The sequence below is a fragment of the Melospiza melodia genome, chromosome 6 (assembly GCF_035770615.1).
Source record: "Melospiza melodia melodia isolate bMelMel2 chromosome 6, bMelMel2.pri, whole genome shotgun sequence".
In the NCBI taxonomy this organism is placed as follows: Eukaryota; Metazoa; Chordata; class Aves; order Passeriformes; family Passerellidae; genus Melospiza; species Melospiza melodia.
Genome location: NC_086199.1, coordinates 20763957 through 20776150, shown reverse-complemented (window position 1 = coordinate 20776150; position 12194 = coordinate 20763957).

Here is a 12194-nt window from a genome sequence, read left to right as displayed (position 1 = left end):
CTCAGGCTCTTCCTGTTCCCTGGAGGTAAAGTCAGGCAAGAACTTACCCTGGGAACACAATGTATTCTGGGTTCCTGTGAAACAACTGCCCCTACCCACAGCATGCTTCATGGGTGAAGAGGTTGTTTGTAAGACAGCTGGAGACCAGACAGCCGCAGAGCTTTGAAGTGCGTTGGGAGCCGAGCAGGAAGCCCATGGAGCACTAGTGGTAGCTCCTATTTACTGTGTCACCTCGCTTGTCTGTAAAGCTGACTGTGTGGATAGACTTAAACAGAACTGCAACAGATTGTGTTTGGGAGCTTCAGTCAAAAAAATGGATGATAACTCACTAATACAACCATAAAGTCGTAAATCTTTCGAGTAAATAAAAGTTCATTTTTCTCATTACTGTCTTCAGAAGTAGCCTGTCTCTGCAGGCACAATGTGCTTCTAGTCAGCTTGCCAGTACAGTCTAGCAGCCCTCAACAGAGATGGAAAACTTAACCCTACTTCTTGACAGTAGTTAATAGTTTTTCTCCTTCTTGACTGAAACTGATTCCTGTATTTATTTCAGACATCAAAAATACAAGGGAAATCACTATTTGCATCTTTTGTGAAAGTCAGATATGTAGAGCACAATCTCGCTTTTGAAGTCAAGGGTCTGTTGTTATTTCCCTGCAGATGGTCATGAAACAAGGAAGATAGGCTAGGTATTTCAGACCTTGAGACATTAAGAGAGCCTTGGAGTCTTGAAGACTTCCTTCTTGAAGGAAAACTGGATGAATTTGATATATGAGGAAGAATTAGGCAGGTTTGAATTTACAAATGAAAGAAGTGAGATAGGGTTCAGCTAAAGCTCATTTCAGTTACCTGCTCTGCCATACCTTCCAATATATAATTTGGGCATAGCCCTACAATGTACCTCAGTTCTTCATCAGCAAAAGAAAATAAAAGTCCTCTCGAAATCTAAGGAGCAGTCAGGTTCAGTAATGGGAAATTAAACATATCATCCATAATTTGTCAAGGTGGAATGAGCAAAGCCAATAACATTAAAGCATTTACTGTTACTAAACCTTGTATGTGGCTAAAGTCAACAGTATCGGTATAGATGTTCATATTCTGTAATGTTTATAAAAATCAGTGCCATCAAAACCGAAACCATGCATAGCATCAGGTTTCTTTCCAGTTTCAACCACAGTAGTGTGAAGATTAGGACATGAGTCCCTAGTAAGTTTGCTTACTGCAACTCTCTTGATAACTGTAACTGGTTGCAGAAAATTTGAGGTGGAATTACTACAGCTCGAGCCACTTCTTCTAATCACATTTTATAGTGCATCCATACTAGCTTTCTGCACATCAGAGATTGTGTTTTACAATCTTCAGATTTTTGTGTTGGTTTTTACTTGCTTGTTGCCTAATTACCTGTGAAAGCTACTGTGGCACTCAATCACATTGTTTCAAGACAGTAGAGCACAAACCAAGTAGACTGATTGATATTTTGGTTACTCAGCCTTATTTTTTCCAGTGAAGCAGGACTATTTGGTATACACTTACTCGTTGCAGCACAGCTGTGAAAGAGTACCTCATAGTGACAGACGAGCAAGGCTGCTGCTCTGGTCCTACCCCCAGGAGGTTCATGGGAGAGACCATCCCAAGGGATTCAGTACAACCTGTGTGCCTGCCGTGCTGCTTCTCACTGCTTTCACTGCCAAAACCAAAGAATGAAGCTTTTTGTTTCAGGACTAGTTAGTGTGTCCATGAGCTTATCCCTGGAGAATTGTGCAGCTGCAGAGTGATACGGCTAGAGATGGGGAAGGGAAATCTTAGCTTAGCCTTGCCACCCTGGGCAAAATTTGTTTATTAAAGCCAAACAAGAATTTGTACCTCTCATAAACCTGAATATTTTCTCTTTGCCAAAGAGAAAAATCACACCCATCTCTCAGCAACAATTCCCTCACTTAAAATGCCATTGGGCATTCAGTGTCTATTTACACTTTTTGATTAGGATCAGCAGCATATTTTCTTAAAAGAAATAATATGTTTAATGAAAAAAGAATTTTATTATTTTGCACAAGTTGCAGTGCTATCTGAATGGATTATGCACGGTGTGGATCTGCAGGCCATACCTTCCTCCATTACTCCTGGCCACATCACCCCATCTGAATGGGGCACGGTTCGTGCCCAGCCCCATTCTGACTGCTTAAAGCTGCCTCTGCTCTCTACAGGATTTTGCTTACCAGCCTCTCCAAGGTGAGCACACTAAATCTATCCTTACTGCTTAATTTATTTACCTTTCATATTAGCCTTGGTTTTGTTTTATTTGGGTTATTCTACCATTGCCATTATGCTGCATAATTGAGAGTTGATTATTTTGTGAAACTGGCAGCTGTGAGAGCTGTTGGTTTAATACCCAGAGACCAGATTCCTTAGGTTTATCTGCAGTGTGGCTGAGTACAGGTAAGAAGAAGGCAAATTGCCCACAGGAACAGCTCTCCATAGCAATTTGGAGTGAAGTCCTTGAAGCAGATTAAGGAAGTCACCCTCACTGCCCACTCAGTCCACAAAGCAGTGCTACAATTAGGGGTCATTTCATCCAGTAGGGGCCAAACTGGAACAGTATTCAAATGAACTGAAGAAGAAAAAAAGCCATATAATTGGGTCACTTCTAGATAAGGAAAGAACAGAATATCCTAAGAGATGGCAAGTTATAACTAGATTTGCCAGGTAGCAACTGAGGTTGTCTTCTAATCAAGCTGCAGTTGTTCAGAAAGATCGAAGTGCAAAAGGAGAGCTGCTAATGCCTCTGCAAAACCTGTTCTGTAAACTTCAAAGCTGTCAGTCTGGCACCTCCTAAGAGCCTGCATTCATTGTATGATAGCACAATGAAAAAATTGACTTATGGGTGTGGTTGTATAATAGTGACAAATTTGAGACCAGAAGAATTCCTCACATCCCTTCACTAATGATCATCAAATTTCTATGCAAAACAAAAATCATCTCCCTGTTTCAACAAAGCTGATGCTAAAACACACCTGGCTGAGTCAGACTTAATTTTGGAACAGAACAAAACAAAACACCCTATTCACCCTAAAATATAAGGTAGTTTCTTTAAAGAAAACCAGGAAAGCTGATTCATTAACAAGGATAATCAGAATGCTTTGTTAGAAGAAAAATTAGCCCAAATATTCTGAATAATGCACAAGAAGAGCAAAAGAGACTTTTATGTCTTGAATATGAGAACAACTTCATCCGTTTGTAGGTTCTGTAAATCACCTCCCAAATGCCCCAGAAAAGCTGTGTCTGGAATTTAAAGTTCACCTCTGCCATGACTATCCACGTGAAATAGAAGAATGCAGGAGGATACTGGCAGCTAAGTGTGTCAGCTAAGCTGTCAATGAGTTATTATGTTAATGCATTCCTACCCATCTGAAAACCAGAGAGATTGGGAGGGGGGAGATGGGGGAGAGTATATATAAAGTTTTATTATAAGCTTTGTAGCCCCTTCTAAGTAATTTGGCTCAAAGCTCTAGAAAAGCCCTCCAGTCCCACCTTTTCCAGTTGAGAAGGGTCCATTTCCTTTTTCCCAGCAAACCACTGACACCTCTCTCACAAGAACAGCCTCTTAGATGCATCAGATTAGTAACTACATATATCCAAATACCATCAATGCTCAGTCTCAGATCAGACAACTGATTTTTTTTTTTCAGTTGGATTCTAATTTCCTACCTAATCTCGCTTCTCTCAGTTCTGCCAATACTCTATTACTATCATTTGTGTGCTTTTTAGAAAGCATGAATTGGCAGCCAAAATATCCTTGAAGTTTGCATCATCTGGGAAATCCATGAATTTTTAGCCCTTCATCCATGGGAATAAGGAAAATACTTAGGTCTTTGTGGATGAGGCAGTAAGGAGTTCATGGGCAATTTATTTCCCTAACTGAGGACATGGAACTTCTTTTATCAAAGCTGGAAAGCCAAGGCTTCTTCTTTCATTTCAATGTGTTCAATATTCATGTCAGAAACCACAAATGTTCCAATGAAATCATATTGTAGGTGTCCCAATCTCCTTGCAACAACTTAGTTTCATACATTGAAGGGAATAAATAATGGTTTTCAGGCCATTTGAAGACTGGCATTACTTTAATGAACTCCTTCAGTTTCATGGGTTTATTAAAAACTGTTAAATGTATATAGGACCCATTAAAAATATTGCTCAGTCTGCTTTCGCCCAGGGCTCTAGCTTTTCCTAAACTACTCAAAACATCTGCTCATGCTGGGTTTTCTACTATGTTTTCTTCAGTTTGAAAAATTGTCTGTACTGAACATTTTCTTTGCTTCATTAGAAAAATTTATTCAATTATATGAAAACAATCTAAGTGATAATGCAAAAAGTGCCCATTTTGCTTCTTATAGAGTGATGTTAAATATGTATAAATTTATGTGCTTTTTCACTATTACAATATCTTTCAGAACAGAGAAAAATATTTCAAGTCAGTCGCTTCTCAAAAACAATAAACCTGCTATTTGATGTTTCATTTTTTTACACAAAACCCAGCAAATTTCTGAGCTGTATTTTCATGGATAATAGGGATGCTAGACAGGATACATACTCAACAGTGTGAGCAGTAGAAAGTACTCAAGAGCTGTGCATTGTAAGAAATAAGAATACTTTCAGTCTTCAGCTGACACTGACTTCAGATTTATTGAGGGGGCAGCTGCATTGAAACTTCTGCTTTGATTCTAGTGAAATTTGAATTTTCCATTCCCACTTTGGGTTCTTTTGTTGTTTGGGTTTGTTTGTTTTTAATTAATTTTAATCCCATTACCATTTTTTCCTTTGGAAATCATTTAGGCTTAGGATGGTTTGTAAATGCATGTTCTTTCAGTCTTCAGTTTCTGTGGTTAGAAGTCTGTGACACTTGTACAATCCCATGGCTGCCCCCATCCACCTCCTACCACAGTTCCCCACATTAGGGTCGTGATTCATGCTCATTTCTTTACGGTTTGTTCATTTCACTAGTAAATATGATGTTTAAGTTAAATCATCAACATAAACTATACTAAGTCTTAAATTAGTATATATTATAGAAAATCCCTGCCTTGAAGAGCTTTAATTTAACTAGAAAAGTTTGAAAGAATGAGGTAGAGAAAGGGGCAGAGCCTCAGAGAATTTCAGCAATTTGCAGTCACAAGCCAGAACTTGAATTTCAGGGTTCTGTAATTTTTTTATTTCAATGTATCTCTCTACCCTTTTTATCAAGGCAAAGACTCATTCCAGCCAGAAATAGAAAGAAAATAGAAGATTTGATTCTCAGTTCCTTATTTACTTGATGCCACCACAACTAATGTTTAACAACAGAGGGTCAAGTAAAGAAGATTTTGATGATTTTAAGTTAGACTACCCTCAAAAAGCAAGTTTATAAAATGGGGCAATTAAATATAAACAAAATCAAAACTTTGTCTTAGAAATAAATTTAACACCAATACAGGGTCTAGGATTTTTGCTCTTTATCCCCTCACCACGTTCTTTGCTCCAAGTACATTCTGCTCTTTATAATTGCCCAAAAATCTGTTCTGAGGTCTGTTATGCTGCTTTCCTAACCTGAAGAAAGAAACAAACTTCCCAGCAGCTAGCCTTCTCTTGGGAAAGGTGAAGTTTTTATAGATGAGGAAAGCTGCTTGTTCTGAGGTTCAGCATGACAGACCATTTCAATAAATGCAGTGAGCATGTATCAGGAACATTAGTTTTCATCTCCTCCTAACAATATTTGAACAGGCATTTGAAAGGAAATGTAGTGATTCAGAAAGTTAAATATAATTCCCTTTACATCAGAAGAATTGTGCTGCTGGAAACAAGCATTTTAGATGGAGTGGTAGATTAAGAGTCAAACAACCTGTCCCCAGTCAGCAAACAACTCACTGTGTGCATTTAAATAAGCCTCTGAAAACCATGCTTTGCCTAAATACCTATTTTTACCTAAAGACTCATATAAAGCACAGATTTTTATGAAAATTAAGGGAGCTTTTCAAAGCTTTAAAGATTTTAACATCTTCAGAAAAAAGATGTGTAAGTGTCAGATATTACTAACAGCAGTAATCAGAATAATGCAGCAGAGACACAAAATAATGCCATTCCCTTGTAGGGGTTCATTATACCTTTAGTGACCTAGGCAGTAATCTATTATTCCCTCATACTCAAAGTACAAGAATCTTATCAAGTTTCTATGCAATTTTGTTTATGAAGTCTCATTGCAAGTGGGAAAAAGGACTCTCATCTTCACTGTGTGCAGGTAGGAATAACACTAATAATTTAATAAATGAAAAAGCTATAGGGCAATGGGCAGGATATCATCTATTTCTTTTAAAAACTCCAAGAACTAAAGTATTCTTCTGGTTCTTCAGTAACAACCAAGCCAAAAGACAACTAAGTATGAGAAGTATTTTTGTAGCCTAAATAAAGCCAGCTAGAATTTACCCTAGAGGTAGCCACAATATTATTTTACCCGCTGCTATTAATTCAAAATGTTTCCCTACAGCAAAATTCAGGTTTTACATCAAAACATTCTGAATATATGTGGATAAGGTACATATACACTGAGAAAAACAGATTCATTGACATATTTAGTGGTAGACTTTTAAATTTGCTATTTTGTTGTTATTATTACTAATTATGAATTATTATTATTTAATTATTACTAATGTTTAATTGTTATTACTATAATTACTCAATGGCAAACTTGATAGATTGCCTGTTTTAGAGGCCTAGCAAGATTCTAATTTCACATGAAAAAAGTTCAAGTTCTACATCTTCTTGACAAAATCAGATAATTTTTCTAAAACCCACAACTAACACACATACCTAAATTTAGGCAAGATTTATTTAGTCCAGCATAAAAACATCAAAAGCCTGGATTTTCAAATGCACTTGTACAGAAAGAAATCTCTTATGACAGCATTAGTAGCAGAAGTGTCCCATTCTTGAAACATAAATGCACAGATATAATGCAAGTGCTTTGTAGGTGTCTTCCACTTCTGATTTTCCACTGCCCTGTGCACCTCCTGTGACCACTGACACATGTTAGGTGTATAGTTACCATTTTCCAAGGGTGCACTGTTTGCATGTTTGTGTCTGTAAAAAGAATGGAGCAATGACAAATCATATTCCTGTGTCCACCATCATTATGATCCAGTGCAGCACAGCAACTCATAAGAGTTCAGTTTCCTAAAGAAGTGAAGCTACAACTGATCTCTACATTGGTTCAGTTATGGCTCATACCCTGTCATCACTGCTGTACTACCTGTAATCAGTGGTAGTAGCAATTTGCCATGGTTAAAAAAAAAAAAAAAAAAAAGTCAAAGCATTTTCTAGTGTTCATTTGCCTTGAGAACTAAGAAGCTTAACAGCAGCTAAGTCATGGCTAGTTTTATGATAAAAGATAATGAGTTGAGTAGTAATAACACGTAGCACTTACGTAGCTGTGTGTACTTTCAAAATGCTGTACACATACTGAATAATTCATTTTAATTAAAAAAGCCTTGAAAAGATAGATTAAAGTACCCTTGAAATAAGTGGGAAGTGTTAGTCATTACTTCAACAAGGGAAAGATATGTCCCCAAATACCTTTATGTCTGAAAACTATTAAGACACTAACATGGCAACATAACTTAGGAAAAAATAATGCTTCACCACATGGAATAAGTCTTCAGAAAAGGGGGAAACTACTTAAACAAATAAAGCTGTAAGGTCAAGCCCTAAATTATACGTCATATCTTTTTCCTTTTTTTCGCTTTTTCTTTATTACAGAGATTTCAACCTTTCAACATATCAGGCAAAAAGTCCCATTGAGTTTACCAGGTGAAGTCCCTTATCAATTTTTATGTGCTTTCTAAGTTGTTTGCCTCTCCTGAATTGTTCAGTTTCATGTCAGCAGTGGTTTTATAGCATGTCATAGCTATAAAACAAAGAACTTTATTTTTTTTGTGCAAAACCACACCTTACATTTCTAAGAACAGGGCTGTTCTCAGCTCTCCTGCCCTCAAGAAAAATGCTGCACTTCCCAGAGACCTTCATTTTGTTCCTTATAAGAAGGAGGTGGCCAGTAAAAGGGCAGTATATTTCACCAACTGAATTTCACAGCCTCATTTTCCTTGTTTTTTTACACTTTGCTAGAAGCTGCTCTTCTAGGGTGACAGTTTCACACCTGTTGCCATTCTCCCCATCATGCCAGCCAAACTGTTTGGGCTGCGTGCAAAAGTAAACTTCAGTTTCTCACAGCTAAAGGCCATATCATCTTGTGTAAAAATTTTCCCATACAACTGTTCACCCTTCCCTCTTCCAACACAATTTCTGCTTTAACAAAATGTATATGTGGACTTGGGATGCATCTCTCAACTTTGCTTTTCAATTTCAAGCATACTAAATTTTAATCCATAAATACTGAAGTTAAATCCATTAAACTCACAAAGGTAATTTTTCTAGTGAAAAAACATTTCTGTATCTAACTGATCCATGCAGTGCTACAATAATCCCACCCAGTCATTGCTGCCTCTACTGAGAAGCAGGAAAAGATCCCTCTGGCTAGTGAACTCCATCAATTTTCCTAACTATTTCAGCAATCTCTTCCAAAGATATTTTAGAGTAAATTTGTATAAAACATTCTTTCTGTTTCTCAGAGATACAACAGTTTATTCTTATTGCACTCTCAGAAGTCACTGCTAGTACATGGACATCTGAATGCTTTTAGCAGACATTCTGTAAGCGTTCAAAAGCAGCAAAACCTTGATTTCTGGTCAGCAGATTTTTTAAAACTGAACATGGAATTACTGGTTCATCTAAGACCTTATAAACTTGTCTATGGAAAAGGTAGGAAAGTGTGCCACAGACACACTATGTTGTCTTTGGAAAAGTTGGTACAGAGGAATCATAGAACAGTTTAGGTCAGAAGGGTCCTCTAAGATCAGCTAGTTCCAACCTCCCTTGGGCAGGGACGCCTTCCAGCAGACCAGGTACTCAGAGCCCCATCCAAGCTGGCCTGGAACACTTCCAGAGGTGGGACACCCACAACCTCACGATGGCTCCAGTGCCTCACAACCCTCACAATTAAAACTGCTTTCTAATATCTAATCTAAACCTACCCTCCATCTATTTATAACCCCTCTCCCCTTGTCCTGTCACTGCATGCCCTTCTAAAATTTCCCAGCCCATCTTTCTTGCAGGCTCCCTTCTGGTAATGAAGGCAGCAATTAGGTCGCCCCAAAGCCTTCTCTTTTTCAGGCTGAACCATCCAAATCCTCTCAGCCTGTCCTTGTAGGAGAGGTACTCCATCCCTCTAACCATGTTGGTGGCCCTTCTCTGGACTCACTTCAACGGCTTCATGTCCTCCCTGTGCTGGGGACCCCAGAGCTGGATTCAGCAATCCAGGTGGGATCTCACCAGAGGGGGATAGAGGGGCAGAATCCCATCCCTTATCCTGACAGCCAAGCTGCTTTTGATCCCAGGATACAATTGGATTTCTGGGCTCAGTACATATTGTCAAGTCATGCCCAGCCTCTCACCCATCCCCACCCCCAAGTGTTTCTCAGCAGGGCTGCTCTGATCTCTTCATCCACAGCAATTGGTACAGAGGGCTGCCCCAACTCAGTGCTTGCTCTTGTTAAACCTCATGAGGTTCCCAGGCCCATATTCTGAGCTCACACAGGCCTCTCTGGATGACATCCAGGTATGTCAAACACACCCCTCAGCTTGTTGTCATCTGCATATTTGCTGAGGGTACACTTGATCCCTTTGCTTATATTAAATTACACTGGTCCCAACAGAGATCCCTGAGGGACACCATTTGTCACTGATGTACATCAGCACTCTGAGCTGTTGACCACAATCCTCTGGATGTGACCATCCAACATTCCTTATCCACCAAACAGACCCAATCAAATCCATCTCCAATTTACAAAGGATGTTGTGGGGCACTGCATCAAGCACCTTACAGAAGGCCAGCTAAATGACATCTGTAGCCCTTCCTTTGTCCCTGATGTAGTCACTCCACCGGAGGTTACTGGGTTGGTCAGACAGGACTTGCCCTTGGTGAAGCTGTGCTGACTGTCTCAAATCACCTCCCTGTCCTACTTGTGGCTAAGCACAGCTTCTAGAAGGATTTGTTCCATGATCTTCCCACAGAGGTGACATGGACAAATCTTAGCACAGAGGTGACATGGACAGGTCAGTGGTTCCCAGGGTCCTCCTTTTTACCCTTTTTAAAGACTGGTACAATTATTTCCTTTTTCCAGTCACCTGGGGCTTCACCTAACTGACATGTTTTTTTAAGTATCATATCAAGAAGACAGCAGAGTATAAATTAGAGGTGCCAGCACATGTATGCTAGAAGAATAGATACTAAAACACAGTAATTCAGGATTAATTTTGTAAACCAAGATATGCTGTTTGTAATGTTGGGCAAAACTGGCTAAAAGTGTTTGGTGGAATGGCTTGTCTCCATACAGTTAGGAATAATTTTCATATGACCATAGCCTGAAGAAACTATTAAAGTTCTCAGTTCTGCTTCTCCCAGCACATGCAAAATGCCAAGGCTCTGGGCTTAAGCTTAACTCAGTAACTTTAGAAGACCAAAGCTTGAGCACTGGAACACAATCTTTGAACAAGACAAAGATTTTTAAGCAGATATTAGGAGTGAGGAGGGGGTAAAATGGGAGATATTCTAGTACTTTTTGCTCCCAAATTGGAAACATGAATCGCTTATGTCCAGTCCATGATCTGAAATGATCTTCCTGACAGATTCTCAGATGCCTATATGCCTCACTGTCCCCACCTTACAACGAGGGCAATGACTGATTCAAACCAGAGCTAAAAAAAAGATACAAGTATTGCAACTACTTTTTTTTTTTATCATGAAGGGCATAAAAAAGAATCCAATTTTTATATTTTGAGACAAGACAAAATATGTTAAATGCTTTTCACTATATAAAATTTACATTATCTGCATATTCTTCCTCTTTCACAGTCTCTAATGATGGCCAGGTATATTGCAAGTTTAGCACTTCTCCTCCAGGCACCTTATGGTTAAAACCACTGCAGAAGGCTGTAGATCCCCTCTGTCATGGATGGCCTGTGTGACCCTGAGTGAGCCAGAGCAGATCTCAAGGAAATAATTCCTTCTACAGAGGATCAACTTACAGCCATCAGATTCAAGCCCACTTCTAGTTTGTCTCTTCTGATCTTGCCCTTTGAGCTCTAGTAATACTTAATACATCGATATTTCTGAAACATTTTTGTATTATAGCATTTCCAGCCATAAAGGAAGACAGTTCTGGTGGAGCCACAAGCAAATTAGAGCTGTCTCTTCAAGATGTGTAAAGTTCAGCCACAGTGACTGTATTTTCCAAAGCATCCTGTGCAATGCAATAACATGAGCTTCATCAGCCAGCAAAAAAGAATAACAAGATGTCACTGTAGATGTTATTTCTGAGAGGCAATGATAATTCCCTAGTATTTGCACAGATTACTGAGAACAGGTGTGCAGCAAAGTTGATTCCATTCATTTGCATTAATAAATATATTAGGATATTGTGTCTTATCACATTAATTTATTAGAGTGGATTGAGTTAAGGAGTTGACCAGCAACTAATAAAAATTAATGAGGGACCATGCAGTAAAAGGTAATCCTTTATGCTGCATCAGGTAAGCAGTAAAAGAGGTAAGCAGATAAGCAATACCTGAGTGAACTCCCACAACATCCTGGGAAGGCATTGTTAATCAGCTTTTAAAAAATATTTTTGGCATATTTAAGGGTATGAACAACATCAAAATCAACAAAACCTCAAATTTCAGGTCCTGCAGATGAGCAAAAGATGTAGGGAATGAATAAGCATTCCAGAAATCAGGACACAGCTAGACTAGCAAACCTGGCTTCAACATTTTGCTTTTTTTACCTCACTTGCTTACCCAGATAAATCCTTCACACAAACTAGAATATAGGAGAGTTAGCTCAAACTGTTTTAAGCAACAACAGAACAAGTCACCTCCCCATGATGATTACCTTTTCTTTTTTTGTTTGGGGTTTTTTTTTACTAGTACATTAAAACTTGCTTTGAGCCAATGTCATGTACAAGTACATCTACATAACACAAATAAAATACCGCTTTAGTAATGTGTCCCTTTGTGTTGAAATACTTGAATCACAGAAATTTACCTGCACAGGCAGA